Below are 13,233 nucleotides of genomic sequence, written 5' to 3'. Positions count from 1 at the left end.
TGCCCCCTTTGCCTCAGGGGGGCATGCCAGCCAGTGTCTGGCCATGGTCCTGCCCCTACTGCTACAGCAGTGAGGGGGGAACACCAGGTGGACCCTGGCTCAGGTCCATGCCAGTGGGACAGGGAGGGGGAAATTAACCCTCCTCCCTGGCCAGTTCACTTGAGGCTACTGCTGGGGCTGGCCATGTCCCTACTGCTAGAGCAGCAAGCGGAGAAATGTCTGGTAGGTCTGTGCTGGTGGGACAAGGGAGGGGGAAAATAAATCTCTTCCCTACCCCCTTTGCCTTAGCGGGGGCAGCATCTGGCTATGCCCCTGACCCTGTTTGACCCTGCTTTGGCTAGAGAGTAGAGAAATGGGGCCAGCCCTGCTCTGCTGGAGCAAAGAGCACAGCCCAGCCCAGAGGGCATGCTGGGATGCTGGAGGACTCCGGTTTACCTTAAACCAGGAAAGCATCTGGGACAGAAGTTGCATAAACCAGTTTGAGCTCAATCAGTTAAGCCTGATACATTCAACCAGGTGTATCTCAAACCGGTTTCCGCCATTTTGAACTTATGTTCTGTTACAGGTTTAAAGCAGTTTCTGATCACTTAAACTGGTTTATGTGTAACTTCTGTCCCTAGCCCATGCCAGCCCAAAGCCCTGATAATGTGTGTTGGGAGGAAGGGGTGAGGGAGGAGAGACACCGTTATCTCCAAGGGACTCCCTGGGGTGTGTTGGGCAAAAGGGTGGGGGGAATTGACTGAATCAATATACTAAACTTGCTGAGGAATTTCAGCCCCAATAGATTTGCAGTCCATGAGAAGGCCACCCCATACCCTCACCCTCTTCAGGCAACAGCCTGGGTAAATCAGGCACCTTCAGATTGCTAAGCAGTCACTTCTTGTTGAGGCATCGCCATTCTACCTTGGTGAAGCACTGGACTGGGTTACCTAGGGAGGTGGGGGAATCTCCATCCTTGGAGGTTTTTAAGACCTGGCCCAACCAAGCCCTGTGGCTGGAATGATCTAGTTGGAGACGGTCCTGCTTTGAGCAGGCGGTTGGACCAGATGACCTCCTGAGATCCCTTCCAACCCTAGTTTTCTATGATTCTAGTTGTTTCCCCCTGGATACTCAGACCTAGCCAAGGTGCCACAAATTATTTCACTTGTTGCATTAGTGCAGGAAGACAGTAGGCTGCTTGGGAATATATGGCTTTATAAGTCATCATCAGCACCTCATCTGGCACTTGGAAGGGGGTAAGAGGAAACCAGCGCACTTATACACATGATGGACCTCTGCTTCAACACGTGCTAATTAGCATGCATCGGAGCAGACTCAGTCAATAGAGTCTGCTGTGAATCTGCTGGAGCATGCTAATTAGCACGCTCCAGCAGCCTCCACATCACATGTATTCAGTATCCCCGTGTTTCAAAATAGCAGCAGGGGCACTTTAACCAGAAGTCAAACAAGCTTTAGTTAAAGCACCCCACTGCCATTTTGAAGCACAGGGCACTGAATACACATGATGCTGTGGGCACTTTAATTAGAGTGGCTCTGAGAGAGACTCTAATTAAAGTGCCCCCTACCCCACTCTGGAGCATGTGTATAGGTGCCCCCAGTGCAGACTTTGGAGAAGAGGTGAAGTATTCTCCTTCAGGAGAACTACACTGAGCAGGTGGGCAGCCAGCCACCCTCTGCACTGGCAGCAGCCAAAGCAGGAGCACCATACAGAGGGCATTGCACTTACAACCACGCCAGGACTGTGTAAATCAGTTAAGGTCCCAGAGGTGAGTTTATTCCCCAGCATACCCCTGAAGATGTGAAGCCAAATATCAAGCATGCTGTAATGGAGTTACCCCCATAATGACAATAATACTGAGCCTTCCTAGAGCACTCGGCTTCTGGAAGTGCTGGTGTATTACCTCACTGCCCTGTGTTTTCTAATGGAGACTGCGTAAGTCCGCGTCTCTGAGGAATGCCACAGAGGTTAGACAAAGGTTGTTGTACCAGGATGTTGTATTATGGATAGTTATACAGAAACATTTTAAAATGTTCAAATTCCTCTCTGACGTTACAGAGGGGGAGCTAAATTGAGTCCCTTTGTTAAACATACCAGGGCATGTTTTCAAGAGTAGCCTTTGAATCTGCTCATGAATTTTGCACCTCCAAAGGCAGCCCTTTGGAGTATGGAAAGGCAGGTGCCAGGTCAGAGAAGGACAACTTGAAAAGGTGGCCCAGAAAATGCAGCGCAGCCCCAGGGGTGTGACAACAGGGTGCAATTCTGGGGCTACCTTATAATTCCTCTTCAAGTATTGGTCAGAACCCTTTAAAACCTGCAACTCTGCTGCATGAGCGCCTGCTTCCAATCAAATCTCATTGTGACCAGCATTAAGGGATTAGCTTATCCCTGCAGCCCACACTCTGGATAGCCCTGGGGGACTTGCACTGAACATGGCTCTGTGCTCACAACCCTGGTGGTGCCCAATGGATGAAAGTCCCTGTCTGAGGGTGAGACAACTCTAATTCCTTCCTGGGGACCAGCTGATCATGTGGAAAATGAATGGCGGCAGCTATGCCTTGCTTCAGGAAACACCAGGTACCAGTGCTAGGTCTTTAACTTTGGAATCATTCTTCTGGGGAAAGAAAAAGGGTATTTTCACAAATGCAAAAATCCGTGCGGATGAATTAGCATTCTTCTACCGCCTGCTCTCTCCCCCGCTGCACACAGACAGGGCTGCTTTGAAATCGTCCCCCCCAGGACAAGGACACTGGGAAATGTGTGGACAGTCACTTCAGTGCACTGAGGAATCCTTCGGGGCTGGGCAGACATGTTTGCTTGCCTTCCTCTTGTCTGTCCCTCACATTTTGTCGCCAGTGGTTTCTGGGTGGTCAGCACTGCCAGCATCCAGTACGGCATGCTCCCTTCCCCTGCGGTCCCTGGGACAGCTGCCTGGAACTGGTTATCCCAGTCAGGAATGTACTCCCTGGAACCAACATTGAATTTTCTATGTCCCTGAAGTCCACATTGCTAATGGCCAGAACCAGCCCTGCATTTTGTGACTGAAAAATACATGTAAGACTTGGGCTCCGGAAGGAGTCATATGCACGATACTGATCCCCACCTCGCAGCTACAAATGATCCCTGGTTACTTTGAGATGCATTTTGCCTTGTGGGGGTGAACTGTTTGGCTAATACTTGGCCAACCTTGTGTATTATGCTGACTTCAATAGCCCAGAACTGACATTTTCTAGACTTCAAAATGAAGCTGAGGAGGATGAGGGTGGCGTGCCGTGCACATTCTTTGATTGGAAATAGCGCGGCTCTGTTCTATAGCTATTGCCTACCGACAGCTCTCGGTGCCTTTTGGGGCATGAGTCGGGAGGCCTCAGTCAGCCTCCTGGTATCGACCGTGATAACTGGCATTAACTAAGTCCCTTGCTGGCGATCGCAAGAGAACAGAAGGGACAGTGGATCCTGAACACCCTGTGTGCCTGTGGAAATAGTCTTTCAGGTCAGGGCCACCTAAGGTAATCCTTGCACTGCAGCTCCTGTTCACTTCTGTGCTTGCACTTTAGTTAACAGGCTCCAGCGTGCTGAGCTGCCTAACCCCTTTAACCCGTGCCAAAATCCATGTCAGTCAAACAAAAGAGAAACAGATTCTGGAGGGAGATGGTCTTGATGAAAACCATTCCCAACTTGTTTCTTTTTCTGACTAGAGCGGGCTGCGAATTCGTTGACAAAACCACCAGAAAAAAAACAGTTCATCAAAACTGATTTATTTTTGCAGAAATGTAGGGATTTCAGCAAAGCTTTTGTCAAGCAAGTGGCTCAGGTTTCCAATCCTAGGCAAATGCCCTAACCACCAGAATCTTGACTGAGTTGCTTTGTCCTCTGGCCCACTGAATTTATATAAAAGGGAACAGCTTCACCAGGGATTGAGACACTGAGGCCACATCAAAATGGTAAGGAGCAGTGCCATCAACACGCCACACTGCCTTCTAACCCAGAAGCAGGGTAGCCATTTCACATGGAGCTATAAGGAAGCTAATTAGCACTACTGCATGATAGTGCCAGTAAGCCTGCCCCTGTGCTGATTAGCAATGCTAATTGCTTCTAGTTTCAAAGGCATGCTTGGGGGTGCTGCTGGAGGGCAGAGGAAGATACTGTATAGATGTAGCTTAAATCTGTTATGGCCTTCCCCTGGGATGTGAGTGACCCAAATCAGGCAGTCTTGAACCTGGGTCTTCTACTTCCCAGAGGAGTGCTGCAACTACTGGAGGACTGGATATTCAATGGAGGAAGATCCCTACAAGGCTTCAATTTGATTCCAATAATGGAGCAAAAACAAATTATCATTTTCTGGTTTTCCACCTTTTACCACATGTCCTGGCTTCCATGCCCCATCAGTTGTCCCCTTGAGTGGACTCACCCTCTGCTGGCATGACTTGCTGAAAAATGATTTGGGGGCATTTGTACTGGAAGTTATTTCCAGTTAATCATTGCATTCTTTATCAGTTGATGATTGATTTCGAAAGGTTCATGGCTTCGGCAAATCACGATATGTTTGTTTGAAATGTTTAATCGCCTGAATTATGTGGTTTATGGTCATAATATATTTTAATTCTTTTATGGCTGAAGAGGCCAATAGCCCAGAGTGCTATTGGAGGAACCAAAGGGGATAAATAATAATGTTATTCTTTGAGATCGGGACTGAATATTCGAAGAGGAACTAAAAGTTCCACTTTCCTTAATCAAGAAATCAGGAATGTTATGGGCAGAAAAGACATTTTGATTAGTTACTACCTCTGCCTGTGTAGGGAGGTCCCAGGGAACTTGTCTGTTTTTGTCTAATTCCAGAAATCAGAATCATCCCAGTATCCTGAATTTTAACTCATAGTTCGGACCTCCTTTACAGGCCAGCTGAAGTTTTCCTTTTCCTTACGATTCTACCTACACAATGCCTCTCCAGTCTTAATACTAATACCCAAATGTCTCTACTGTTTTCAGTTCACAACTTCCTTGGCCTCAGTCACAGTAGATTCTTTCTTGCCCTGGAGTCCCTGAATTTGCCCATTTCCATATCTGCCTTGGAAAGCCTAGGACTACACAAGGAATCCTCAGAGATTTTTGCTGTCAAACAGATACTACGAGTTTTGCCCAGCAAATAATTAGGTCTGTTGGAAATAGCTGGAAAGATACATGCAGATTTAGAGCTGAAGCGCTACTCAGTTTTGTGCTGCTAGGATAACCCACAGCTAGTCAGTCTGCTGGCTCATCCCCCTGTAGTAAAGAACAGTCATAGATAGCAAGTGATGAGCTTGTTGCTCTCATGGTGAACAAAGGCTGTAGCATGTCTCCTTAGCTACCCAGGCTACCTCAAACACATCAACCCTGTTCTCTGCTCCTATCCATCTTCCTACTGAATACTGAATTGGGGACTGAGTCCTTACTATGAACATACTCAGTGGCCTGGAAAGAGGATTATTTAATGCTCTGGAGATGAAGAACATAGTCTACAACTTTGCTTCTCTTGCACAAGGGGACTTTCTAAAGAATAAGTAGATCTCCTCTGTGTGGAAGACAAAGCTTGGCTGGGGGCTGGTGCAAGATGGTAGAATGAACTGCCCCAGGAAGAGCCACCGCGAACTTTGCTAAGGGCAAGGCACATTTCTTTGACTTTTCTTTCTCTAGCATAAACTTCTGGCAATATTATTCATATAATGCCCTGCCTCCCCAAACCAAAGCACTCCCTGGGAAGAAGGTGAGAGAACAAACATGTGACAGATGTTAGCTACTTCACATCATGCACACAGCAATGGAAGATGCTCAGCTATCACAACACTGAGTGCAGTGAAAGCACCTGTAGAAAACAGAGACATGCCTTCTAGCACAGGTAGTACATGCTTGTGCCTTAAGATCCAGAGATCCTGGGTTTGATCCCCACTGCCAGTGACCTACCTGAGGGCTGGGTGTTACAGAAGCAGAGAAGTGTGTAGATTCACAATACAGATTTGTGGATCTGGCTCCATGGACTCAAATGGTAGAATGTGTTGGGCCTAATTACCCTTCTCAGTGGTTCCCCAACTGGGGACCATCAGTATTACAGGATCATCAACGCTGGCCTTTGCATACTCCATAGCCGAGAACTGTACACTGGTATAGACCAGAAGCAGTCACACTCGACTTGCTGACATCCAAATGAACTCTGCAATGCGGCGCATTACTGGAACCCTCAAATTGGCCCCAACACCTCGGCTGCCCATGCTGTTGCACATCACTCCACCACCCATCTGTCACAAGGCAGCAACTACAGAAAGTCCAGCAAATTAAGAAAAACAAACATCTCTCCACCCACCAGGACCTCAACAGTGTCCCTCACCATTGCCTGAAGTCATGCAAGTCACCTGGATCTATCCGCTTAACCTTCAACGATGTAACATCAACCCTGACAAAGCTTGAAAAACCAAATGGAGTTCACAGGAAGTCCCAAATAAACATCTTGTGATAGATCTCTCCTGATCTCCAGCAATGCTCACGGACAACTCTAAATCATATCCGTACAAACCACAGGAGATGCAGATACTTGATGCGCAACTGGAAAATTTAAAACGCTGCAGAGTGCAACTGGGGTCACCCAGAACATACTATGGAACATATAACAACTCAATGCCCGATCCACAAATATGAAAGAGGTATCACAGTGATACACTCTGCAGATCCTGACTGTTGTCTGGCTCAACCACCTAAATCATAGAACCATAAAAGTAGGGTCAGAAGGGACCTTGTAGATCTTCAAGTCCGACCCCCTGCCAGGGCAGGAGAAAAAAAACTGGGCTCAGATGATCCCAGCTAGGTAGGCATCAAGCCTCCTCTTAAAGACCCCCAGGGTAGGAGCCAATTTAAATGTAAATTGATAGTTGCTGTTCTGTATCTACATAAGTCATATGAAAGAGGAAGAAATGGTTCCCCATCTCCAAGTGCCTCACAGATTTCAATGACATACTAGTATCCCCATTTTACAGATGGAGACTGAGCGATGGCATGATTAAGTGACTTGCCCAGGGTTGCCTAAGGAACCAGTGGCAGAGGAGGGAATTGAACCCACTACTTCTGAGTCTATATCTAGCATCTCTGCCACAAGACACATCTCTCTCCCAAAGGGAAAGATGGAGCTCCCAGTGGAAGCTGGTTCATTACAGCCTCTTGGCTGAGGCAGGGAAGGATTATTGCTTAGTTCAGCTGGTAGAGTTGCTACTGCCTATGAACTGCCAAGGTCTCATTTTTTGTCCTTATTGTGTAAATACATAGATTTCTACTCCTGCTTCCAGCAAGATGGAGTTCCTAATGGAGGAACTCCATCTGCTGGGTCTGATCTGAAATGCCCTCGAGTGCAAGGCTGAACACTTGACCAGATTTGTTCTGCCACAGCCTCTCTTATACTGGCCATCCAGTTGGAAGGTTTGTGTGTCAGGAAGATGCCTTTTTGTCCTTTGCAGAATGTGAGTGATTTTTCTCTCCTCTTTTCTTGTCCCTGCTAGAACTGAGATTCTCATCAGGACACAGTGCTCAATCCCCTCATTCAACCCCATATTCTAGCCCAGTGGTGCTCAACATTTTTTCCCAGCAGGCCAGATGGACAGTGCCCCATCTGTCCATGGGTTGAATCTGGCTGGTGGTCCCAAGCTGGCACCTGGAGTCCTATCCAGGCACCTGGAGGGGGCACCTTGGGGAAATGGGGCGTGGCCTGCCCCATATCCAGCTGCACTGGGGGAGGGGGCATGGCTCAGTCCCAATCCAGCTACACAGAGAGAAGAGGGCATGGCCTGTGCACAGGGCTTAGGGTTTGGGAATTTGGAAGTAGGGAAGAGTGGCCACATTAAGTGCCACTGCTCTCCTGCCACCCAATTTCCTAACCCATGGTACCCAGTGGGCTGGATGCCACAAATACACAGGCCTCATTTGCCTATGGGTTGGAGGTTGAGCACCCCTGTTTCAGCCCATTAGGAGTATCTGTTTCAGTCTGTATTTTTGGCCCTTATGGTTCCTTACCCAGTGCTGGCAGTGGCTAGTGCCAGTGGCACCAACAGTGACTCAGCCCTTAGCCAGCAAGCCCATCGTGCTAACCCATTCCTACTTCACAACAAAAAAAAATTTCTGTGTAACCTTTGTTGATTTTGGCCATTCTCCTCCTCTGACAGCAGCGGTTCTTCCTATCACTGCGCTGGGTGGAGCTACCAGGGGAGCATTTTCATTTGTATATAATGAACACCAAGCACAAGTAAATGAAGCCTAAGGCTAGGGATAGAAGTTACACATAAACCAGTTTAAGTGATCAGAAGCTGTTTTAAACTCATAACAGAAGTTCAGTGCACATAAACTAGTTTAAAAATGGTCAAAACTGGTTTAAAATAAACTGTACTATGGTTTAAGATAAACTTGTAGTTGAATGTAGTATCAAACTTAACTGATTTGGGTCAAACCGGTTTATGAAACTTCTGTCCCAGACCCCTTCCTGGTTCAAGTTAAATCAGTCACCCAGCATCCCAGCATGCTCTGCAGGGCTGTGCTGGGCTGGGCTGTCTGCTCCAGAGGGCAGGGCTGGCCCCACCCCTCTGCTCTCCAGCCAGAGCAGGGGTGGGGGCATGGCCAGATGCCAGCTAGGCCTGGCCCTCTGAGGTGAAGGGGGCAGAAAGGGGGTTTATTCCCCCTCCCTCCCATGGGTGACTGGTGCCTCCTGAGTCCGGGGGGGCACCAGATCACCAGCAGGGATCCTCCAGTGACTGATCACCAAGGCCGGAACCACCAGCGGCAAAACTGGCAGTGCACTTCCGCCAGTACTTCTGGTTTTGTGGCTGGTGCTTCCAGGGGTGCATGGCCAATCTCAGGGGGTGCACGTGCCAATGCTCCCTGCCTTCCCCCACCAGGGGCCCCATTCAGGGTCTGCCAACCCCGGCTGCAGCCTCTGCTGCTTGACCTCCTGACAGGGGCTACTGTGCCCTGACCAGGCAGACCCTGGCTGGGGTCCCCTGAGGGGAGAAGGAAAGGAGGGGGGAGTAGATCCCTTCTCTGACCCTTTCGCCTCAGAGGGCCATGCCAGGCCAGCATCTGGCCATGCCTGACAGGGATCCTGACAGGGGCAGCAGCCTCATGTGCCTGGGGACCACAATCCTTTTCTCAGTGAGGGGGCTGAGAGGGAGCTGCACTACGGGTGGAAGCAGGGTGGGCAGCACTGCCACAGCCTGCACAGGGTGGGGAGCAGCAGCCGGGGGGCTGGGAGGGGTGGCTATGGGGCTAAGGCAAATTTTGGGGTGGCCATAGCTCCCTAAGTGCCCCCTAGCACTGCCATCGCTTAGCCCCCATAACCACCTCTCCCAGCCCTGCCACCGCTGCCACTTGCCCTGGTTCAGCCCCGCATCCCCAGCCCTGGGCAAGGCAAGTGGATGGCGGGGCTGGGCCAGGGTGTGGGGGCAGGGCCCTTCCCAGCCACCTGCAGCTCAGGCTGGGGCCGCGAGAGCTGTGTGCCCAGTTTGCTCCAGGCTCCCTGTGCCCAGGCCAGGCCAGGCTGTCATGGAGGGCTCTTCCCCCTTCTCCTTCCCTGCTGTGGGGCTGAGGGAGCGGGTTCTGTGCGGCGCTGCCACGGGGCTCAGTACTGGAGGGGAGAGCATTGGGACAGGGGGGACTCCTGGCTCCCCACACCAAAGCAAGGCTGTAAGGGAGTTGGTGCAGCAGGCAGGGCCTTCCCTCTCCTCCTCCCCTGCCGCAGGGCTGGTGGGGGGTCTGGCCATGCCCCCACTCTCATTGCTCGACCCTTTGCTGCCAGCCAGCTCAGAGTCTGCATATGCCCCACCCCGCCCTGAAAAGTCTGCCAAGGGCTGCTTCTCCCCTCCCCCTCTAGGCACACTTGGGCTGGCATCCCTGCAGGCCAGGGTAGGGATTTAAACCTCTCCCCAGTCATACTCAGGCCTACCAGGGCCTGGCCACACACCCCTCTCAGCTCAGCTTCCCTCAATCACTGCGGAAGGGGAGAGAGGGCTCGCTGTAGCACACCCTCCCCCCCCACTTCGGGCCTGAGCCACTGCAGGCATATGCCTGCATTTACTGAATCAAAAGTGAATGTCTATTCACTTGCAGATTGGTTCAATCTATGCAGGTTAGACTAACCTGAAACATTTGAATCAATTCAGGCTCAGACTTTTTGAATGTCTGTACTTAGTCTAAATGAACAGCAAACAGCTTGCAGGTGCTAGTGACAGGGTGCTCACTGTATCTGGCAACCTATATATTGGTTAAGGATTTTTCTGTTATGGATTCCAAGTGAGAAGGGGTTGTATTAGTCTCCCAGCAAGAGACCCTTAGCCCCATACATTCACTGCTGAGATACAGGGTGTTACTGCCCCAGTAAATAAAATTCCTCAAACCAGAGCTGTGCAGGTGGGCCTGGTGGGGGTGAGGAGAAGAGGAGAGGATGTGGATATTGTGGATGTGGGGATTTTGTTTTGGAAACTCTGGGCCTGAACTTTCACGATTTCATTACCAAACTTTTGTTGTCCTTCAGGTTTTGCTTTTTTCCTGAATGGGCTGAAACTATCATTTTCAAACAGAAAACCTGCCGAAAATATACATCAACCCATAAACAGTTCATTTCTCAGCCACATGCGGTGCACCTTTGTTCTTCTCCAAAACAGACTACTTTTCTCTGGGAAACAAAATGTTTTTTCTAATTGGCACATCTACAAAATAGGGTGCTTTGGGGAGCAAAAATGGGCACATTTTCCCAGATTAAAATGAAATCTGAAATGGACACTGCAAGTTTGGGGCAAATCGAAGGAGTTTGAGTAATGGTAACAACATGGAACTCACAGATGTTCTCCCCACTTCTGCCAGTGACTCACCCTGTGATTTTAGTGCATGATTTTGTCCCATATCTTCCCAGCTGCACACATACAGTTGTACGCATAAAAATGCATCCCTGTGCTGCAGTTATCACAATCATACTGCAGTCTCAGTGACTGCACATGCCAATTAGGTGTGCAAATTCACCAGGCCTTTTACATGTATAATTCTGGAAACCCAGGCTTCTCTTTGTTTCTGTGGTGTTATCAAACCCATCCCTCCTCCCCAAGAGTATGAAAAATTATTTGCTTGGGGATGTTTAGAGGTTTTGTTAATCCACGTTAATAACTCCTTTTCTGGTCCAGGGATGAAAGTAGCATTGTAACAGAAACACTTGTTGAAATGGCCTAAGAGCTTGCAGTTCTCTTTCCTGTCAGTCTCCAGAGCAGCTGGCTGTTATGGCTCATTTAAATTAGTTTCAGCTCCCAGGGCCTGCCCTTTCAGCTTCCAGTCGGCTGTTCTTGGATGGAGTTTCATCAGAATCTTTTCTTTATTTCAAAGCATGGATCTTGCACATAAGTTTAAGTGCTTTGGAAACCTCTTCTCTCTCAACCATTCTAAGCATATCCTGGGTAGCTGGGCAGTTTTTATAGCCAGGGAGAGCCCCAATGATTTCCTGGGTCTAGACTTTGTCAAAGAACTTGTTGCATTTGCACAGGTGAACTACCCCAGTTTTGACAGCATCTTGCAGTAAGCCTAGTCCATTGTGCCACGGCTGAGCCCCTATTCCTGTTAACAGGCCACACAGTGCAAAATGCAGAAGTGTGGTATGTGTGCCACAGTGCAAGGGGCCCCCAAGGGACTCAGCAGCAAGTCTGCCTTGGCTGCATTAACATTTCATACGGCATCGCAGATGATGCTACAATCACCTCAACTCAGATAAATGAGTCTCCAGATATAATCAGTCCAGGTGCTGAGACTAGAGTTACAGGAACTTAAATACAAGGGGAAACAAGCAACTGAATAATAAGGAAGGAAACACTGCAGTTACCACAGGAGTCCGAGCCGGTTCTTAGCTTTGCTTTGGCCACCTTACAAGTTCTGCAGCTTTCTGACTGCACTGGAGGGGGCAGCTCATCCCACTCAGGGTGCCCATGCAAACGCTCCCCTAGGCCTGGTGGGAATTGCACGCAGGCATCAAAAGGAAAACTGGCCCTTCATTAGTTCTACTCAACCCCACAGCAGCCAGGAGGCTTTACCCACCCACCGAGAGTATTCCCTGGAGATGTTCCTCGAGCAGTTCCTCACCTGGTGTCTATCAAACAAGAACTGAGGAACCAAACCCACCATTTTAACTTGGTGCTGGTTTCAGGTGGAGAGAACTGAACCCCTGTCCAGCTCTCACTGTCTCCAGCCAAATTCCTTGGAGCTGCTTATTAACATGTGGAAGACTGCTCTGTAATTGTTTATGGGACAAATGCAGGCAAAAGGCAAGTGGGATTTGACAATGTGGCCTAAATATCCCTGTTTACAAAAAGTCTGACAAAACATCAGCCCTTGGCTTTATCTTTCCCATTTGGAAACAGCCACAAAGCAAATATACTCAGGACAGAAGGTGGGGGAGGGGGGCAGAATTTATATTGACTTTAGCAAAAAAACATTCTTTAAAAAAAGAAAATCTCTCTAGATGCCCGGATTCAAAGCTGGACACCCAAGTCTTGCATAAGGGTTTCAAGCCTGATAGTTTGCAGGGTTTGTGTGAGCAAGTCATGCAGTAAACTATTCTCTGTTAATTTTTTAATGCAAAATAAACAGGCCAAGAAATGATTAGCATGCAACCATGTTCAGCTTAATCGGGGGAATCAGGAAGGATGAGAGTGAAGAGGCTAGTTGGAGTTATCAGTTAACCATATAGAGTGTCTCTTCTTCCAAGAGCTAATTCTCCCGAATTGCTTTTTGTGCCCTATAAAATTGTCCTTGTTTTTCTTAATTAAAGTGATGACCTAAAATCGCTAGTATAAGCACAATGGAAGCCCTTGTTTCCCTTTCTTGTTTTCAGACCACAAGGGCTACACACAGGAAATGCAGGTGATAAGGATCCTACCTGGTTTATTACAGATGGTCAGAATCTTCTTCCCCATCCCTGACTTGGAAAGGAAGCTGTTAGATTAAGACAGAAAATGCAAAAATCCACTTTGGGCGTGAGCAGCAGCGGTGGTGAAAGCACTTCGGTGTCATCTCAGCAAATCCAGGGAGTAAATGGAGGAGACTGAGCTAGGGAGAAAGCATAGCTAGGGAGTTGCTTGGAATGGAGTTTGGTCAGTGGTCGGAGATCTATATTCTCAGATAGGCAGGACTTTGTCCACAAACTGGAATTTGAAATTTCAAAGGGAAAAAAAAAGCAGAAGGGACCTTTCTGT

At 48.7% G+C, this 13,233-nt stretch overlaps 1 long non-coding RNA gene across 1 annotated transcript in view; it reads right to left on the bottom strand.

Annotated features, from left to right (window-relative positions):
- The window catches only part of LOC109292429, a 25,076-nt gene extending 11,843 nt beyond the window's left edge, over positions 1–13,233 (bottom strand). The window contains exon 1 of the long non-coding RNA XR_002096120.1: positions 12,918–13,233. This is a non-coding gene — a long non-coding RNA (uncharacterized LOC109292429). The remainder of the gene's footprint in view (positions 1–12,917) is intronic.

This window comes from Gavialis gangeticus, unplaced genomic scaffold (genome assembly GCF_001723915.1).
Source record: "Gavialis gangeticus isolate Ggan-Ray unplaced genomic scaffold, GavGan_comp1, whole genome shotgun sequence".
In the NCBI taxonomy this organism is placed as follows: domain Eukaryota; kingdom Metazoa; phylum Chordata; order Crocodylia; family Gavialidae; genus Gavialis; species Gavialis gangeticus.
This window is presented reverse-complemented; position numbering and strand designations above follow the sequence as displayed.